At 43.5% G+C, this 17984-nt stretch overlaps 1 long non-coding RNA gene across 3 annotated transcripts; it reads left to right on the top strand.

Moving 5' to 3' along the window:
* Positions 1-9291: 9291 nt before the first annotated feature.
* LOC124655041 lies at positions 9292-16364 on the top strand. 3 transcript variants are annotated; one of them, XR_006988551.1, is made up of 4 exons: positions 9292-9796; positions 10585-10987; positions 11451-11651; positions 16291-16364. It is a non-coding gene; the product is annotated as an uncharacterized LOC124655041 (long non-coding RNA). The 3 variants fall into 3 exon arrangements; XR_006988550.1 differs by having other exon boundaries at positions 16288-16354; XR_006988549.1 differs by lacking the exon at positions 16291-16364 and adding an exon at positions 11774-15301.
* Positions 16365-17984: the final 1620 nt, after the last annotated feature.

Below are 17984 nucleotides of genomic sequence, written 5' to 3'. Positions count from 1 at the left end.
GCCCAACATGCTTTGCGTTACAGACTAGGACGTCAGGTCTTTATTATTTCTTATTTAGTTTGTGTGATACTTTTTTTTTTGAACTGTGGGGCAAAAGCTTTCCCCCAACCATTTCTTAAGAAGGAAGTGCTCGGTTTATTAATGGAAGAAACCGGACAAAAACCATACAACAAACACCAACAACGTGAGGCAACACAACCACAAAGGGCAACACCTAAGACCAGCAACTCACGAAACGACAACCCAACTCTAGCTAAGCAACCGCAGACTGACGACTACCCTAGGACCACATAGCTGCCGTTAAGCAGTCGCGGGCGCCTTACCAATGGCGCCACCCTTCTTGCCTATGCTCCTAAGAGCCTTTTTCACCTTTTTGATTTTGCCGGTAGAAGCCTCCTCAGCTATGAGGCAAGCAATCGCCTCGCCAGATCCAGGGCTAGCTGCCTCCAAGCAAGCGAGCAAGCCACCAAGCTTTTTCACGAAGACCGCCTGTTCAAGTTATTGACCAACTGCCAGCCGTTCGTTTCTTTGAAAAATGTATGCACGTCTATGAACTAGAATAAATGAATCCCCTCAAAAACATACGTCTACTTGATATCAGTAGTATTAAAACTAAGATTTTGCAATTACGTTACAGACAAGTACATTTGTTTGAGAACCAAGGAAATGGTTATCGGATATAAAATTTTCTTGAATAGTTGAATATATGTGGAGATCCTGTACTAAAGGGATACTAGCTTTAACATCTACGTTGGACAATTTTTTAAATAATACATTTTTATTAGATTTTAGAAATAATACACATTTTTTTGGAAAACTACAAAAATAATACATCATCTTCTTAGCCTTTCAGCGTCTGCTAGGCTGGCGTGGGCCACGCCAAGGCCATATTATTTTTGATATTTTATTTAATCATGTATTATCACTGAAATTTAATAAAAAAATCTATTATTTTTAAAAATAGCTCTAAGTATGTCGATTTCAAATGTTATTGAACAAGTCATCTATTATTCATGCACAGTAGTTACTATCGTTGTCATTATTTTTTGAACTTGTTGTCGATAAGCAAATGCATTGAAGTTTTTTGACTTTACCTTTTAATAAAAGAGAGTTCTTGTTTGTAACATCAAGCGAATAGCTGCTTTGTGGCAATCGTGTTTGGGAACGTGGACCGGAGAATAGGGTCGTGAGTTTGAAACTCCGATTCATCTCCTAGCGGCTGTAGTCTTACTCGTTTCTTCCACCATTGACAAATGGGACGCACATGTAAGGCAGATTAGGTGCTATTGTGGGCCAGCCTGGAACGCTGCTATGGGCCTGATTCCATGACACATTAGCGGTATACATTGGGTCTCTGTATTTTGGACCGTAGATGACATTCAGAGCAAGTTGGAGGACTGCAGTGAGGCAAGTCCTGAGTTTGAGAACTGTTTTAGACATAGCTGGTAATTTCGAGGGATGTTGATGCATTTCACTCGCTAACCTTATTCGAACGAAAAGGAAGACGAGCGCTCATCGCCGGAGGGGACACGCGGTCGATGAGGACCAGATCTTGGGGGCACGAGAAGGACGACCGCCACAGAGGAGAGTGGCCGGAGAAGGGAGAAGCCGGGGAGGGGAGAGGCCGGGGAGGGAAGACAGGCGGAGCGGGGAGGCGCGGGAGAGAGGTCGCCGGAGGAAGAAGCTCGCCGGGGAGGCCCAAGACCACATCGGGGAAGGTGCGTCGTGGGGCAGCGAGACAGAAGCTGATCGCCGGTAAGTTTCCGGTGGTTTTCGAGGAAGTGTATGACGACGGTAATGGCGAGGGGTCAGTGCGTGGGATAGGCGAGGAGGAGAGGCAAATGGAGGAGAGGTGTGCGGCGAGCTGGGTGGCAGGGGAGGGTGGGGATCCAGCCATAGCCACTGCCTTTGAGAGTGCAAGTGGCTGTCTTCGCACGCGATCGTTTCTTTGATGGATCATTTGGTTGAACGGCCGTGTTCAACCATCGATGTAGAGGCTGTCATGTGTGTTTAGCTACTTCTGAAATCTCAAATTGGAGAGATTTGAAAATATACCCAGCCAAAAGATCTCTAACAGATACATCGATTCATGATTCATCGATTAAATGGCATGATTATTTAATCGAGAATATGTTGAGCAGCTAGTATGTTGTGCATCCTCTTCCTAATTCGCTTGAGGATTCGTGAATTTATTTGGGCGAGGATCCGCAAATTTATTTGGGCGCTAAGGATGTAAGACATGGATGCTCTAGTAACAACAAAAAATCTCATGTAATAATGCATACTAACATTCCAATAGGCTCATGTTTAGTAGGTGCGAATTTAGTAGAGCACAACCTTTTTTTCGATAAAAGATGTTTTATTACTTTTGGTAAGCAATTACATCCAGCCTCAGTCGTTTATGCGTCTTTTAGGACGGAAAAAGTCCAAAAATAAAATAAAAAAGGAACTAGGCGAAATACATATCGAAACGATGAAACATATAACGCCTAAGATGTGGGTGGGGCTTCAATCTGTAGACTATGCTGCCACCCATATAGGGAAAAAGTATCCCTCGCTGTAGCCTCCAATCGTGTACAGACATCCGTAAATAGGTCTCGGTTCTCCATGCGCTGAAGAGGTAACCACAAACGGAGAATACCTGTACATCTGTAGATGACCTGCAACGAAGAGCAATTTTTATCATTAAAAATCTTGTCATTTCTACTCAGCCAAAGCGTCCAGATAACTGCTAGCGCTCCCACCCTAAGAAGAAACTTAAACCTTGAATCTATACCATGAAGCCAATTGCCAAAGACATTGGCCACACTAGTCGGAGGATCCAAGGTAGACGCTACTTGGATGACAAACCAAATAGATCTCGCAAACTAGCACTGGAAGAAGAGGTGTTTAATAGTTTCATCGTGATGATAAAAAAACACATCGCTTACTACCTTGCCAATTCCGCTTAACAAGATTGTCTTTGGTGAGGATGACACCTTGACGAAGATACCATCCGAATATTTTTATTTTTAATGGTATCTTCATCTTCCAATTTTTTATTATTATTATCCACTGGTACATCCGAATGGAGTATGGCATTATATAGAGATTTGACCGAAAAAGAGCCATCTACGTGTAAATTCCATCTAAATTTATCTGGTTCAGGTGATAGATTGATATCCCCCAACCTTTGAATTAAGGTATTCCACGCCAATAGCCTTTGTCCTAGCAAAACTCGTCTGAACGTCACATTCGGAGGAGAGGTAGCCATTACTGTAGCAATGTTATCTCCTTTGCGATGAACGATACTATACAACGCAGGATACTGTTCACTTAGGGGTGCATTGTCTAACCAAGCATCTTCCCAGAAACGTATTTGTGCTCCATTCTTAATTGAGAAAGTTCCATGGCGAAAAAAGATATTTTTTGTCGCCATTAGACCAGCCCAGAAGTGTGAATCCCCAGGTTTCCAAACCACTTGAGATAACGTCTTGGAGCCTATATACTTTCTCCGAAGAATAGTTTGCCAAATCCCATCCTCGGTAAGGAGCTTAAAAAGCCATTTACCCAGCAGAGCTGAATTCTTGACCTCCAGGTCATGAACTCCAAGCCCACCTTGATCTTTGGGACTACAAACTATACTCCATTTAATCAGTCGATACTTCTTTTCCTTGCTGTCCCCTTGCCAAAAGAATCTGGATCGATAATAATCGAGTTTATGCAGAATTCCTTTTGGTAATAGGAAGAATGATAACATATACAGTACCATATTGGTCAGTACCGAATTAATGAGTATCAATCTTCCTCCCAGGGACAGCAATTTACCTTTTCAATTGCTAAGGAGTTTCTGTAATCTTTCTTCCACTATTTTCCATTCGGTAATCGTAAGTCTCCGATAATGAATCGGAATACCCAAATAGCGAATAGGAAATTGGCCTTGCCCACAACCAAACAACTCTGAATAAAGAGCTGTATCATCTTGAGCATCACCGAAACAGAACAATTCACTTTTATGGAAATTGATTTTCAATCCCGACAACTGCTCAAAAGCCGCCAAAATTAATTTTAGGTTTTGAGCTTTTTCGAGATCATGATCCATAAACAGAATTGTATCGTCGGCATATTGAAGGATAGATAAACCACCATCAACAAGATCACACCTTCAATCTGACCATCAAACTTGGCCCGCTCTATGAGTATAGCCAGCATATCCGCCACAATGTTGAATAACATAGGTGACAATGGGTCTCCTTGGCGTAACCCTTTTCGTATTTGGAAATAATGGCCGGTGTCATCATTAACCCGAATTGCCACACTACCTCCATACACGAAATCATTTATTAAAGCGCGCTATTCAGGAGAAAAACCTTTCATCCTGAGTGTCTGTTGAAGGAAAGACCACTTGACCTTGTCATAAGCCTTTTCAAAATCTAATTTTAAAATAACCCCATTTAATTTCTTAGTATGCATCTCATGTACCGTCTCATGCAAAACTGCCACTCCGTCAAGGATATTTCTTCCTTGCATGAAAGCGGTTTGAGATGGCCGAACGACATGCTCCGCAACCGTATTAAGTCTAATGGTGGCCACTTTCGTGAAAATCTTGAAACTTACATTTAAGAGGCAAATAAGTCTATATTGTTGAATCCTTTCTGCCTCATTAACTTTCGGTAACAAGATTACTTCACCAAAATTTAGACGAAATAATTCTAGTTGTCCTATGTGCAGGACACTGAACAAATCTAGAAGATCCGCTTTAATAGTATCCCAGAAAGTTTGATAAAACTCCGCTGAAAAACCATCAGGACCCGGTGCTTTGTTGCATTCCATTTGGAAAATAGCCTTCTGAACTTCTTCCTCAGAATAAGGTGCAGTTAGTAAGCCATTTTCTTCTATAGAAACTTGGGGTATATCAGCTGTTAAGTCCTCATTTAGAGAAAATGCGCTTTCATCCGGAGGACCAAACAAGCCTTTATAATAATTAGTAATGTAAGATTTGAGTTTCTCATGGCCTTCAATCAGCCCTTCATCTTGAGAAAGAGAATGAGTACGTTTTTTCCGATGTCTCCCATTGGCTATGCCATGGAAATATCGCGTATTTGAATCTCCTTCTAAAATGAATTGAGCTTTGGAACGTTGATACCATTTGAGTTCCTCTTCTCGGAGGAGATTCATGTAAAGTATTACAACCGGGTAAGTAATAAAGGAAATAAAATCAAACTATGAACTTTGAGTTGCACATGCCTGATCCTATCCCTCACTACCAGCAATTGGAGTTGTATTTTGACAACAAAAGAACACGGCACCTACCTAATCCCACCAGTCACCACCAGCAATTGGAGCTGGAATCAAAAACAAATGAACAACGTGAATAGATACCACTTCATGGTGTCCTTCTTGGTGACCTTCTCGTGTCTACAACTGTATCAAAAACCATGCCTGGTAGTCTTGGGTCATGTTCATATTGGGTGTACATGATAGCTCCTAAAAAAAGAATATGCAAACATCAAGACTCGGATGCTTCAAGCAGGTATGGACTCTTATGCAAACCAAAGAGTGCAGAGAAACCAGATGTCAATGCCCAATACAAGAACATTTTTTTCACAAGGAAACCTTTAGCAATTTCATCAGAAACTCATCCTGGGATATATAATGTAAAATTAAGATCCTTTGGCATCTTAACATCAAATAACTTTATTCATATACAAAGATGTGGACGCATGAGGTATGTAGTCTATGTACAATATAATAAGTTCGTTAGTTGTATATAGTCTTTCCAAAGGAAAAAAAACAAGAAATAAGATCAAATTTGATGGCAAAAAACTTGGGCCAAAATCAGTATAGCTTGTACACCTCGTTTATGTTCCCCTACAAACTATGCTCACAGATGTTTGAGTGAATCAGTAGAATGACCATTTTCAAAAAAAAAAACCAATAGAAAAATTTACACAACACATATATCATTCCAATTACACCATAATCAGCTAGATAGCATCCCTGTTCATGCCTTCATTCAGTTACCTGTCCTCGTGGATGATGGAGGTGAACAATAGTGACGTAGTAGCCTATGTGCAATACCAGGTGTGGACGCTGGAAGCCTATTGTATTGATGAACCAGCATGGCTGCTTCCCGCCCTTTCACATCTACCATGGACGAGGAGATGGAGATGCATGAGATGGCACCACCGGTGGCGACACCCATGGATTCCCATGGATTGCAGATGGATGCACGCAGAGGATTCGACAGTGCGTCCACCCCTGTGTTATTAGCCATCCTCCGCACCAATGGCGCGCTCCACACGGCCACATCTGCCTTCGACGTGGACCAACTGCTTCTGCGGATTATGTGGTACGGCATGGGGCAAGGACAGTGGACTTTGCATCTTCGGCGTGAAGACACAACAGCAGATGGTTTGTCAAGACTTGATGCAACCGTCGATGGTAGCAAGAAACATAGATAACACTGCCATAGCAACCCAGGAAAACTAAATCATAAGTACTGGAAAAACATCTCATACAGAAAGGGTACATAGAAAAAGAAGGGCATGCGAATTACAGTTAGCACATTATGATTATGGTTTTTTCATATAAAAGTATGCATGCAAATAAGTTGAAAACTTAAAATCGAATAATGACTTTTGGCACGCAGATTCTGTAATTAACAAAAAGATAAAGTGGGTCCATGATTAAATTTCCAATATACCCTCTACGCATGGAAACTTAACCCTGTTTATCTGCTACCAGCTAGCTTGCTTATGCCCAGCATGTCCTAGATTTGATTCCAACTACCAAATAGTAAGATATAAAAGTATAAAAATGAGTTGTTTGGAAAGGAGAGTTACCTTCATAACAAGTGTCTTGAGAAGCAAGGGATTTAGGAGTACCAGCTAGCTGTAGAGAAAACCCACACTTGTCATTTTCGATTTCTGAAACTGGGTGATATAGGAGCTCGTTATATCTCAGACTTGTTTATGAAAACACATAAGTTAATCAGTAAAATGAAATGGAAAAGGGAAAGGGAAATCTCTGGTGAGAAAGAGAGAGAGCGGCATATTGTTGACCTCAGGCCAAACAAATTTTATTACCCGCTGGTGATACTGCAGTTATAATCGTGCGCGGGGATCGCTACCACATGAGCGCAGCTCCATCGCTACATCTGAGATCATGAGTATTGATCGGCTGATTCTGTAGATCGGGGTCGGATTTCCGGAAGGAGTAGGTCGTCCGGCTTGGAGGTGCTTGGATGCTTGCTGGAGAAGGACCAGATTTGGAGGAGACCTGACCACGAGCTGGAAGTCATCCGGCCGAGAGGCGACGCTTCACTTGGCGTTCGGGAGTCCGGCAGCACTACGTATTCAGGGAAACGACAGCGGGAGGGCGGCTTTGGTGAGGAGGCGGGATTGGCGACGGAGGGCCGCTCGGTGCTAGGGGCCGTGCGGTGGCAAAACGGCTTTGATGAAAATGCATTCCATCGGATGGGCCTTGCGGTGGCAGTCTGCACGTAAATTCGACAAACGACATGTCCAATAACTGAAACCGTTTCGAGAGATAAGAAGAGAAGCTCGAGAAGCACCTATTTTCGTATTTTTTCACGTATGAAGGTAAACGAGTGGCTTTGGCAAAAGCCCAACGTGCAACAATGCCCTTTGGTTCGTTTGTGGGTACTTATTTTTGTGGAAAGCCCTAAAAGCTAAAACAATATAGGTGCTTATTCGGTTTATGTTTCTTATCTAATCTTCATTTCATCTTTTGTTGCCCTTGTTCCCAGCTTACTGTAAAATTTGTGAACATGGTTTTTGAAATACAATATATACTCCGTGCTTTCTGAAGATTAAGCTCAAAATCAATGATCCTTTGATGCCTACTAAAAGCAAAAACAAATATTTTATTTATATTTTTTTTTTCGAATAAGGAGCATAGCCCCAGCCTCTGCATCAATAGATGCACGCGGCTTGCTTTATTAAACAAAATATCTCAAGTCACAACCAATTCATCATCACTTATTATAACCACGGAATAGCTAAGGTCGATACAAGAATCAACCAACTGAAAATATGACAAACAGAAAAGCTATGCATTTGCTATTCTATTAAGATGCCGCCACCCAGTAGCCTGGAAAAAGAAGTCCTGAGCAACCACTAGCATCCGGGGCATCCAATAACCATATCCTCCCGCTGCTCCACTGGGAGGAGTACAACCCATTGTTGAATTGAATGGGCAGCTCGCCGGATAACCTGCAAAAAATTAGTTCCATTTTATTTGTTAAAGATAATATCATTTCTAGTTTTCCAAATAGCCCAACAAAGAGCTGAGACACCCATTCTAATTTTTTGTTTATCCTCTTTCCTCACTCCATTCAGCCATCTACCGAACATATTAGTAGTATTAGCTGGTGGGGGAATATTATTTATATAGTTCCCCGTAGCCATTAGTCACAGCATATGCCAAATATATACATACATACAGTTGTGTCTAAGTTTTAGGGTTTAGCTAATCAGTAAATCTGAATGGAAGTGTAGTCCCGATCTTTTTTTAATCAATCTTAACAATCTACTGGGAAGTATGCGGCGCGGCGCACGCCGCGCCCGTGCTGTCTACGGTGTTGGAGAAAGATTTTATTGTTGATGGATTTTACTGTTTGAGGAGGAACGCTTATGGTGGTATGAGAGACATGTTGTAGATGAGTTTAAGAAAGAAGAGATTGCTTGTGGAGGATTTGTTTATATCGCAATGGATTTTATTTGTTTATAAAAGGTTCTCCTGTGAGGCGAAGTTGCACGTAAGGTTCCCATGTATTACGGGCATGTCGTAGATAGTAAATATATTGATGCAACCCTCCATGCTATTGTTTATCATTGCTAGACTATACCTGAAAAATTAATACTGCAAAAAGAATATAATTAGTTATAAAAAATATGCTAACTTTGAGTCCCTAAAAAATATACTTCCTTCGTCCATAAGAAGATGTCAGAGATAAGTGTATAAATACACCTAAATTTAGATAAACTTGCGAAATTCTTTGATAGACATAGGAAGTACTTTTTTAGGTAAAGAAATTACTTTTTTAAGGGCATAAAGAAATTACTTATCTTTTCTTTAGCAGAAGAAAAAAATACCAAGGAAGGGCTCATGTTCGGTCCAAAAAAGGTTACCTTATTGTACAATTTTATTGGCTCGGCATTATTGATGAGGTGGGCCGTGTTACACACTTTGGCATGCCATAATGCTTGCCGTAATGTTTCGTACCTCCATATTTTTCTATACCGGACAATGATTGACTGAAACACCCAGAGGAAAAAGAGAGTGAGAAGTCTGGAGCAGAGGATAAGCCAGAGACAGAGGAAGTAGGAGGATGCTCTCCGCGTCGTTGCAAAATCCAACATTAATAGATCAGAGTGGAGGCAGGACGGAGTTGTAGAATCGGCGCATGGCCAGACCCAGCTCTAGCTGTCGCGGGAGAAGGCAAAGGCGGCGAGTGCGTGGCTGCGCCAGAAGCAAAAGGAGCGCCGAGCACGCTGATTGGTCTCGTTCCGACACGCTGCCGCTGGTGTGGCGCCGCCGCCGATGTGTAGGCACCGAGTTGTAGAGCCGAGCTGCTGGGGAGGGCGAGGTCGGCGACCAGGACCTGGGAAGAGCGGGGGATCGAGTTTTCTTCGGTCGCCGCGTCGCCGGCCCAGCCAGCAAGTTCGCGGGCAATGGGGAACTGGCGGCCGGCAGGAGTGGGAGAAGTTCGATTTTGACGGTGTATGTGGTGGTGGAGATCTACCTTCGGCCAAGATTCGGCACAATGGCTGGTATATGCAACTTAATCTTGGTATGCTGCTCTTTTCCTCCCTAGCATACGTAAGTGCCTGGAGTTCTCAGTTTCATTCTCGTTTTGAGTATCATGCAACTTAATCTTGGTATGCTGCTCTTTTCCTCCCTAGCATACTTCGTTGCATGCAGTTTCTTTGTGAGTGAAGTAGATTCTGGTTGGAGTGCCTCGGCCTAGTAAGCAAATGTGATTTCCATGGATACAATTTTTTCATAAGGAAGGCAGCTTCTAGTTTTAGCAAACAGAGTCATATAGGAACAGAGTAGCATAACTGAGGTGATTATACATGGATAGGTAGGTACCTAGTTTTACAGAATACTAAAAGAAATGTACACAGGTTTACAATGCCATTGCATTCTTCTTCTTCTTCTTCTTCTGATAATTGGGATTGATGGAACAAAAGTTTCAAACGAAATTGCTTCTTCATTGGTTCTGCTCTCGCTTTTGTTGTCTTTGTCTAGGGTGGGCTGATCTAATGGAGTTTGCCATCTGATTGGGGGAAAAGAACAGAGCTGTGTTACTATATTGCGACGATTCCTGTAATTTGTCCTGTAGGTATATATCTGGAGTGCTTATGTGGCAAACGATGCTGTTTGTTTTTTGGAGGGAATAGCTCCTTGTTGACTTTTTTTTTATCATGCATTGCACTGCGAAGGGTAGGCAGCTCAAAAGTTGATTATATAGTTGTGATCAGTTACACTCTTGTAGGACCGCTAATTTTAGACAGGTACCTATTCTTAGTCGACTGGGTAGCTCCTGATTTTTCCTCTTCTTGGCTGGTGTTATAGAAGTGAGGTGTGGTAGGTGAACCGTGGAGAAGAACAGAAGCACCAGGCCGGAAAGGGAGATCTGTTAGTCGTGCCGCCGCTGGCTGGAGCACGGGGCGCCACCGCAGCTCGAACCGCACCACCGCACGGGCTCAAGATGAAGCTGCGGGTAGTGATGTAGCACGGGACGCCACCGAAGCTCGAACCGCACCACCGCACAGGCTCAAGATGAAGCTGCGGGTAGTGCTGGAGCGGGAGAGCGCCGCCACGCTGGCTGGGCCTCGGAGAGCCTCTACGTGCTGTGGCGGGGGACGTTGCTGATTTTTTCAATGAGCTTCTGGATAAAGAAGAGCTAGGGGGCAGCATATAGTTACATTGAATAGAGAACAACAAAAGCTGAGTCGGGCCGATCTGCTATTAATTGGTATGATTCTCTTGCCTAAATTATTAAGAGCATGTTTCCTTTGTTTGCGGTGTGTGTATTATCTTGTCCAACAGAGTTCTATGGTTCCTCGTTTCCTTTTTAAGGTCGTCTAAAGGAAAGTAGCGAGACAGATTATAACATATATATTTATCAGCACATCGGTTCACAAATTTAAACAACATCTATGCTAACAAAAAATAATTCTAAGTATAGCTTTTTTAGCATGAAAAGCTGGAAACTTATCACAGTTGTTCAATATCTTGGTATAAATCTGTAGCAGTACTTTCCTTCGAATCTTTTGTCGAGATATTTGTTTAGCCAAGGACTAAATCTAAAAAATAATGATCATTGTTCTGGAGATACTATGGTAAATGCAAAATTCAGAAGTTGTGCCGACCTATGCAACTTGAAAAGTATTGCTGAAAATTTTCTGTGATGAATAACCTACTGTAAATTGTTGCAGTGATGCAGGTCTGGCTGGAAACCAGCAGCGTCCATCTCCAAGAGGAGCGCAGAGGAGAGGCGGTAGAGGTTCTTTGGCAGGCTGTCGGTGTTTTGGTGATCGAGGCTGATGCGGCACCCGAACTTGCCGAGCATGTGGTACTTCCAGTGGGCGAACTCCTGGGTCCGTCGTCCTCTCCAAGGTTCAATGAAATACCTGCAGGTATAAGTTTTTATATGTCTTAAGTCAAATAAATTACCTGAGCCTTCCGAACATCTTATGAAAATAAAGGGAAATGCACCTGCAATTTTGGGTCATGCTAAATATAACTTCTTTGTGTGTAGATCAGATAAACTGTAGTAGTATGTAAGAATAAGGGAAACCAAAAGTAATACATGTCTAGACTGGTCATTCGAGCAATGCCTAAGGCAAGAACACAGGTAAACATGCAATATTTCCAGTATGTTCATATTTGACACCTAAAATAATACGAATGGCTCATTATATTAGACCTTGCAGAAACTGCTCAGTTAACACATCTGTAAATAAGAAACAGAAAATTTGTTTGAAAGCAACACCTATAATAAAGAAAAAGATCACATGCAGAAAATTGTTGTCTTATTTGTATGATCAATTGTTTACTCAAGAAAGACCTAACCAGTCAATCACATTGAAGATAGATAAATAGCTTTACTTTTTATCATTGTGCATACTCTCAGTTATACCTGAAACAAACTGAATCAAAGTGAAACCAGGCAATTTAAAACTGTTAAAATATAGCCAACCCAAATCACTTTGCATATCTGAATCTGCAAAGCATGAGCACTGGCAATGCATAGTACCCAAAATCTAGGTGAGCAACAATACAATGAAACATAGGTAAAAAAATGCAGTACAAAGGTCTTATTCTAAAGCTAGAAAGCAAGAAATGATCATATAAGAAGAAAACACATGAATGCACATCACGCCGGGGGGTGGGGAACATTAGAACACAGTTCAGAACATCTTATCATGCAAACTATAACACATGCACATCTCCCAGTTTACGAAGTGCAGTGTGCAAACGCCTATACTGATGTTTGTATGTATCTTTACACTGAACATAAGTTTCTTGTTTCCTACTTGTCTGAACACAGATAAGTTGACATTAGGACCTGCTATTAGATTGGTGTTTTCAGAAGAAAAAACACATGTCCTTCAGTTGCCTACTTGTCTGAACATAGATAATTTGACATTAGGACCTGCAATTAGATTGCTATTTCAGAAGAAAAAAACATGTCCTTTGCTGGGGTGCAAAACCTGGAAAGATTGAGGCGACATATACCTCTATTGAAGAGGCCGCTGCCTGGCTATTGGCTTAAAACTTCATGGCATCAAGCAGATTGATTTTGCACCACCGATATCACTTACAGTGGTGGAAAACTCAAATGCCGTGAAAATGGCAGCCGCAAGGTGACATGTGCCACCTCACCCCTGTAGTCCAATCAGTGCGAGCGATGGCGAGGAGCAACCTGCGACAGTGGTTGAGTATGATTTTTCCGACAACCTAGATGGCGGCGTCGTGAACCAAGAAGTTGTGGGGCTCAGGTTGGAGCTACACGAACAAACAAAGAAGAATAAGTTAGAAATTAAAACATCGCTAAGAAAACCAAATGAACTAAAAATTAACATGACCTGATGCGGATGGAATTCGGATGGAAGAACAACCGGGATGAGTACACCTCTCTAACCAGGCGAAGCGGAAAATAGAGAAGGTGGCGAGGATGACAATCTAGGCCGTGGCTAAGCGGCTGAGTGGGAATCTCAATCGCTCCAATGCTGGAGAGGCTAGAGCGGCCGGTCAGAGGACGAAGCAGCCAAGCACCGCTTCTTGAACAATATCATGGGCACTCTGGTCATCGTCTAGATTGTTTCCAGGTCTAGATGGTTTCCAGGCCACGTTGCCTGATGAAGAAGGAAGAACATCCATGATGAGAACACGTCACCGAACCAGACAAAGAAATCTGTGAAGAAAATAAAATGATCAGTTGGAGAAAATGGTGAAGGCATGTACTGGTACGATCAAGAAGGAACACGCCTAAGAAGGAGAACCCGACCTTCCCTTACCTCCGGCCCAACTACCAATCCTTATGACGGCAGGTGGCGGCAGAATTCATTCTTTTTACTGCATAAACAAATCTAACAAAAGAGGAAGAAGATGGAGAGGTGTGAAATCGCAGACACACCCATTTACCATCCCCGTCGCCTCCTTGCTCTAAATAAAAAGCTTTTGCCTCTCACAGCCTCACTCTTATCCCCATTCACTTCCTCTGTCTCCCCCACCGCCGGCGACCGAATCTCGGTTCCCTGCCTCCCCGCCGGTGGCCTCGACAACCACATTCTCCTTACGGTTTCTGCAGGCGACCGGAGACCAGGCAGCCCAGGTGGAAGGTCAGGTGACCAAGGGCTGGGGGCAAACAGAGGTGGAGCCGCGGCAGCGGCCACCGACACCGGCGTTCGATGCCTCTGCGCCAGACTCCGCTCCTCCATCCACGATGTGCTTCCCGCCACCAGTGAGCCCCCTCCCCATCAGGACAAGGTCGCTCACCCCAACGGCAAGTGTCGCCGTGCATAAAAAAACCAGCCATGCGCTCGCCCCACCATTCTTGTCGATCTCACCCCTTTGATTTTCCCGCTCTGATTCCATGGTCTATCGCCGCGAGCACCAAGGAGTTAATCGAGGCTAGCAAAGGAGGCGCGGGAGAAGGGCTAGGACTGCTGCTTCGCTGACGTACTGCCATGGCGAGTCGGCGGTAGCTTCCTGCACCGGCAGCCAGATAATATTCCTCTCGGGTGCTTCGTTGCTCACTGATAAGGTTAGACCATCTTCAGCAGACTCCCACAAAATCGTGTGAACAATCATGTCAGTCCAGGGCAGCGTAACAAGACAATATAATGAGGATATCTGTTTTGTTGCAATGCATTTTCTCACAGCAATTTCCGAGATAGATGTTTATGTAAGAACAGGATGGTAGCAAAATGCTAATTGAATCTATGCAAATCAATTAGAAGCTGCAATTAGCATATTGCTACCATCCTGTTGATTGATTTGCTGGACAATAAAATTGATTTGCTGGAAACGACAAGTCAAAACATCATGTGTTTAACTTCCACAGGAGCTCATTAAATAATATTTCTAATCCACATCATGTGTTTAGGCATCTGAAATTTTCAACATCATAGTTTCGGACTTATTTTACTTACCGTTTAGATTTGAGCTTCGCCTCTAAATCAGAGCACTTCGCATAGAGAAAGTACCAAGTCAAAACAGTGAGATAATGACCTCAGAAACATGGTATAAATAAAGTTAAATGGACCTCTACAGCAGCAGCCCTCGATGCAGCATCAGCACGTTGCTCTTGGACCTCTTTTTTTAGTTCAGCCCCAGCTCCATTTCATATGAAATGAAACTTTACATTGTTCATTTTAGGGAAAGTAAAAACAAGGCCAGGCCCCGCACACAGCTAAGGTTCATAGCGAACATAAAAAGTAGAGAGATGGCAGAGGATGATCATCATGAAACAGAGCCTCGCCCGAATGAAACATCTAAAACAAAGAACCAAGTCTGCATAACAGAAAAACAGGGGAAACTGGTTCTGCTTGTGTTGCCCAGTGCAACAATATAGAAGAATCTAGCGCTCAGCCATAAAGAGGCTCCTTCCCGCGACGATGCTGAGAAGCTGCGGCTGCCTCATCTTTGTCATCCTCGCCACCATAATCACCGGAGCTGCTAGATGGGCTGACCTGAGACTCAATCTCATCATCACGAGTAGTCCTATTCTGACGATACGGATGAAGAAGCCGAATTTCTTGCATCTCAATACTACCTCTGTCCTGCAGAAAGCCATGAGTATCGGCTTCGGCTTCGGCTTCCGCTTGCGCCTGGCGCTTCTTCTTATCAAGGTGAGTGCACCAACATGCAGTGAAACCACCGAGGAGTATGAAAGAAAAGACTGCGATGTACACATACATCCTAACAGTAATCCCCTTCCCGCCTGCAAAAGAAAGAATATAGAATATGAGTGAAGTCTAGCATTCTAGCAGTATCCAACCTAGATTGCTTTCCTAGACCAAGCTGAAGAAATTCGCTTGTTATCCTTCAGAGAAAGATGGTTCAGAAGAGAACTTAAAAACAAGAGTATATTATGTTAATTCTGAACAAGCAGATACCAACATTTTATTACAAAATAAATATTTTTTTAGGTTCGTTTGTCTTCCTTTCCACCTAGTGAGCTGACCAGCCTTGATATTTGAGTTTCTGTTTCAAGCATCATTCCTACCAGCCATGGGGGATTTGCGTTCGTGGGAAAGACAAGAAATCTGTCTTATTACAAGATTGAAAAAAGGTCACATAAATAACTCAGGCCCACCCTCGTTGCCAGGTGCAATGAGGCTCTGAGCTGCGCTTTGCTTGGAAATAAAAATGTTTCTCAATTGAGTGAAAATACCATATAAGACTAACTTTTTAGGACCAATCAACTTTCAGTTGCAACTAATCCCATCTCCTCATGCAATCCGACTATTCTGATCTATTATTTTGTGATTAACTTAAATAGTTTCCAAATGGAAACCTGATCCTATCTGACTTAAGAAACCAATTGTATCCTTAAGAGGTACTAAACATGTGTCAAACATGGGCTTCTAACAAAATCTTCTATCATATTGCCATCCAACTCGACTTCTTACTGTTGTGCAATTATGCAAGTTGTAGTTAGTGGACTTTCTTTGGTGGTCAAGATCAATGTGTGCTGTGCAATGCTGCGTCTACAGATTTCTTGGCTAAAAGAGGATTGACACGCACCTTCATCTTTGGATGCAGTAGTGAAGCAGTTGAACTGCCCACGGCGCTGGCCGCAGAAGCCACCGGCTTGCTCGCAGGATCGGCACGGCCCTCCAGCCGCCGGTGCCCAGGTGAGTTCGAACCCTGCTCTGAGCGCCAGCAGGACGTCGTCGCCTATGCCCAGCACCGGCATGGTGACGACCTCCTGGCAGAGCCGGGCCTGCTCGTGCGGAGGTAGCCAACCGTCGGGGATGTAGAAGGAGAAGGTAACGTTGTGCCGGTCCAACAGACACGGGATGAGGTGCCCGCGGGAGACCCCTCTGAACGTGAACGTGCAGTTGAGGAGGAAGCTCACGTTTGTGTTCCTCGCCGTGAGCGACAGGGGCGGCGGCGAGCCCGGCAGGAGGTGGAGGCTTCGGCCGGCGACGTCCGGGCACGTGGCGTTTAGGAGGGCGATGTCGAAGGCGGATATTGCCGGTGTACTGCCGTAGCTGATGCTGGTGATCCCGTACTCGCCCGACGGCAGGCGGAGCACGGGCGTGCCGTGGCGGCACTCCAACCCGAAGCCAGTGTAGCCGCAATGCGCGCCCGTGTCGTTGCCGACCCAGAAGGGGTAGCGGACAGCGACGTTCCCGCAGGCATAGTTGGGGCAGCCTGCCGGCGCAGGGGAGGAAGCCACGCCGGCGATCGGCAGCAGCAGGAGGAGGAAGGTGAGTGGCGGCATAGTTGTGTTGGAGTGTTCGGTCACGTGGCCGTGGACAGGGGAGGCACCTCCCAATTCAACTTGACAAAGCCAGTATATATCGGCCTCGACCACGGCCAAATGCGTTGCATTTTCCGTGAGTAACTAACTGGCAAACGCATTGCTTGTGCAAATTACCTAACTTCGCATGCGTTCTGGTGCTGGTTTCGCAAGCACAGCACTACCTAGCTTCGCATGCGCAACACATTCTCAGAATTCATTTTCCCTACCAAACTAGTATCAGGTATATGTGTAAACGGACTTCAATTTTTTGTATATTGCTTTGATGTACTGCAGCTACCTATATATCCGGCACAAATACAAAAGATGGGACAAAAAGAAAAGAAAAGAAAAGAAAAGAAAACTGTGTTGCCAGTGTATGCATATATTGTGGATTTTATTGTGAAGCATACTTATCAGAAATGAAAAGAATGGATGCTCGCTGAATTATTTTAAATTGAAGTTAGGAACTTTACGATAAAATTGGGCCCAGCATCCAGGCATTAGTACGATCCTCTGACATATATGAACATGCTGTTGAATGGTAGAAGGAACCAACAAAGAGCTTCGCACTTAACAAACAATTATTTCGAATACTGGGATTACTAAATATACAAAATGTCCTGACAGGAGTTTCAAGAAACTTACGCATTCTCGTGAAGTTTACAACTGCTGAATACATCATAGAAGATACGGCAGGAAAAACAAACATAGGCAGAACTCGAATTGCCCTCGTTTCCCAAGCGTGATCCTCACCATGATAGCATAAGCAACAGGCTCTCGCAACAGCTTAATCGATAAGCAATGTTTTCCTCTTCGCTCATACTTGATAATCAACAAATAAACCTTCAGCTATCCTACTTAGTGTCCTTCCAATAAAAATCTCAAATAAATCAAGGTGCAACTAGATTTTTTTGAAACAGAGTCAAAAGCTTTGCCTATCTCATTGATTAAGAAGAAGTTTTAAGGTTAGAAATTAGCCAAAATAGCCAAG

Source organism: Lolium rigidum, chromosome 5 (assembly GCF_022539505.1).
Source record: "Lolium rigidum isolate FL_2022 chromosome 5, APGP_CSIRO_Lrig_0.1, whole genome shotgun sequence".
Lineage (NCBI taxonomy): Eukaryota > Viridiplantae > Streptophyta > Magnoliopsida > Poales > Poaceae > Lolium > Lolium rigidum.
The sequence above is the reverse complement of the archived record's forward strand: the minus strand, read 5'-3'. Positions and strand labels throughout refer to the sequence as shown.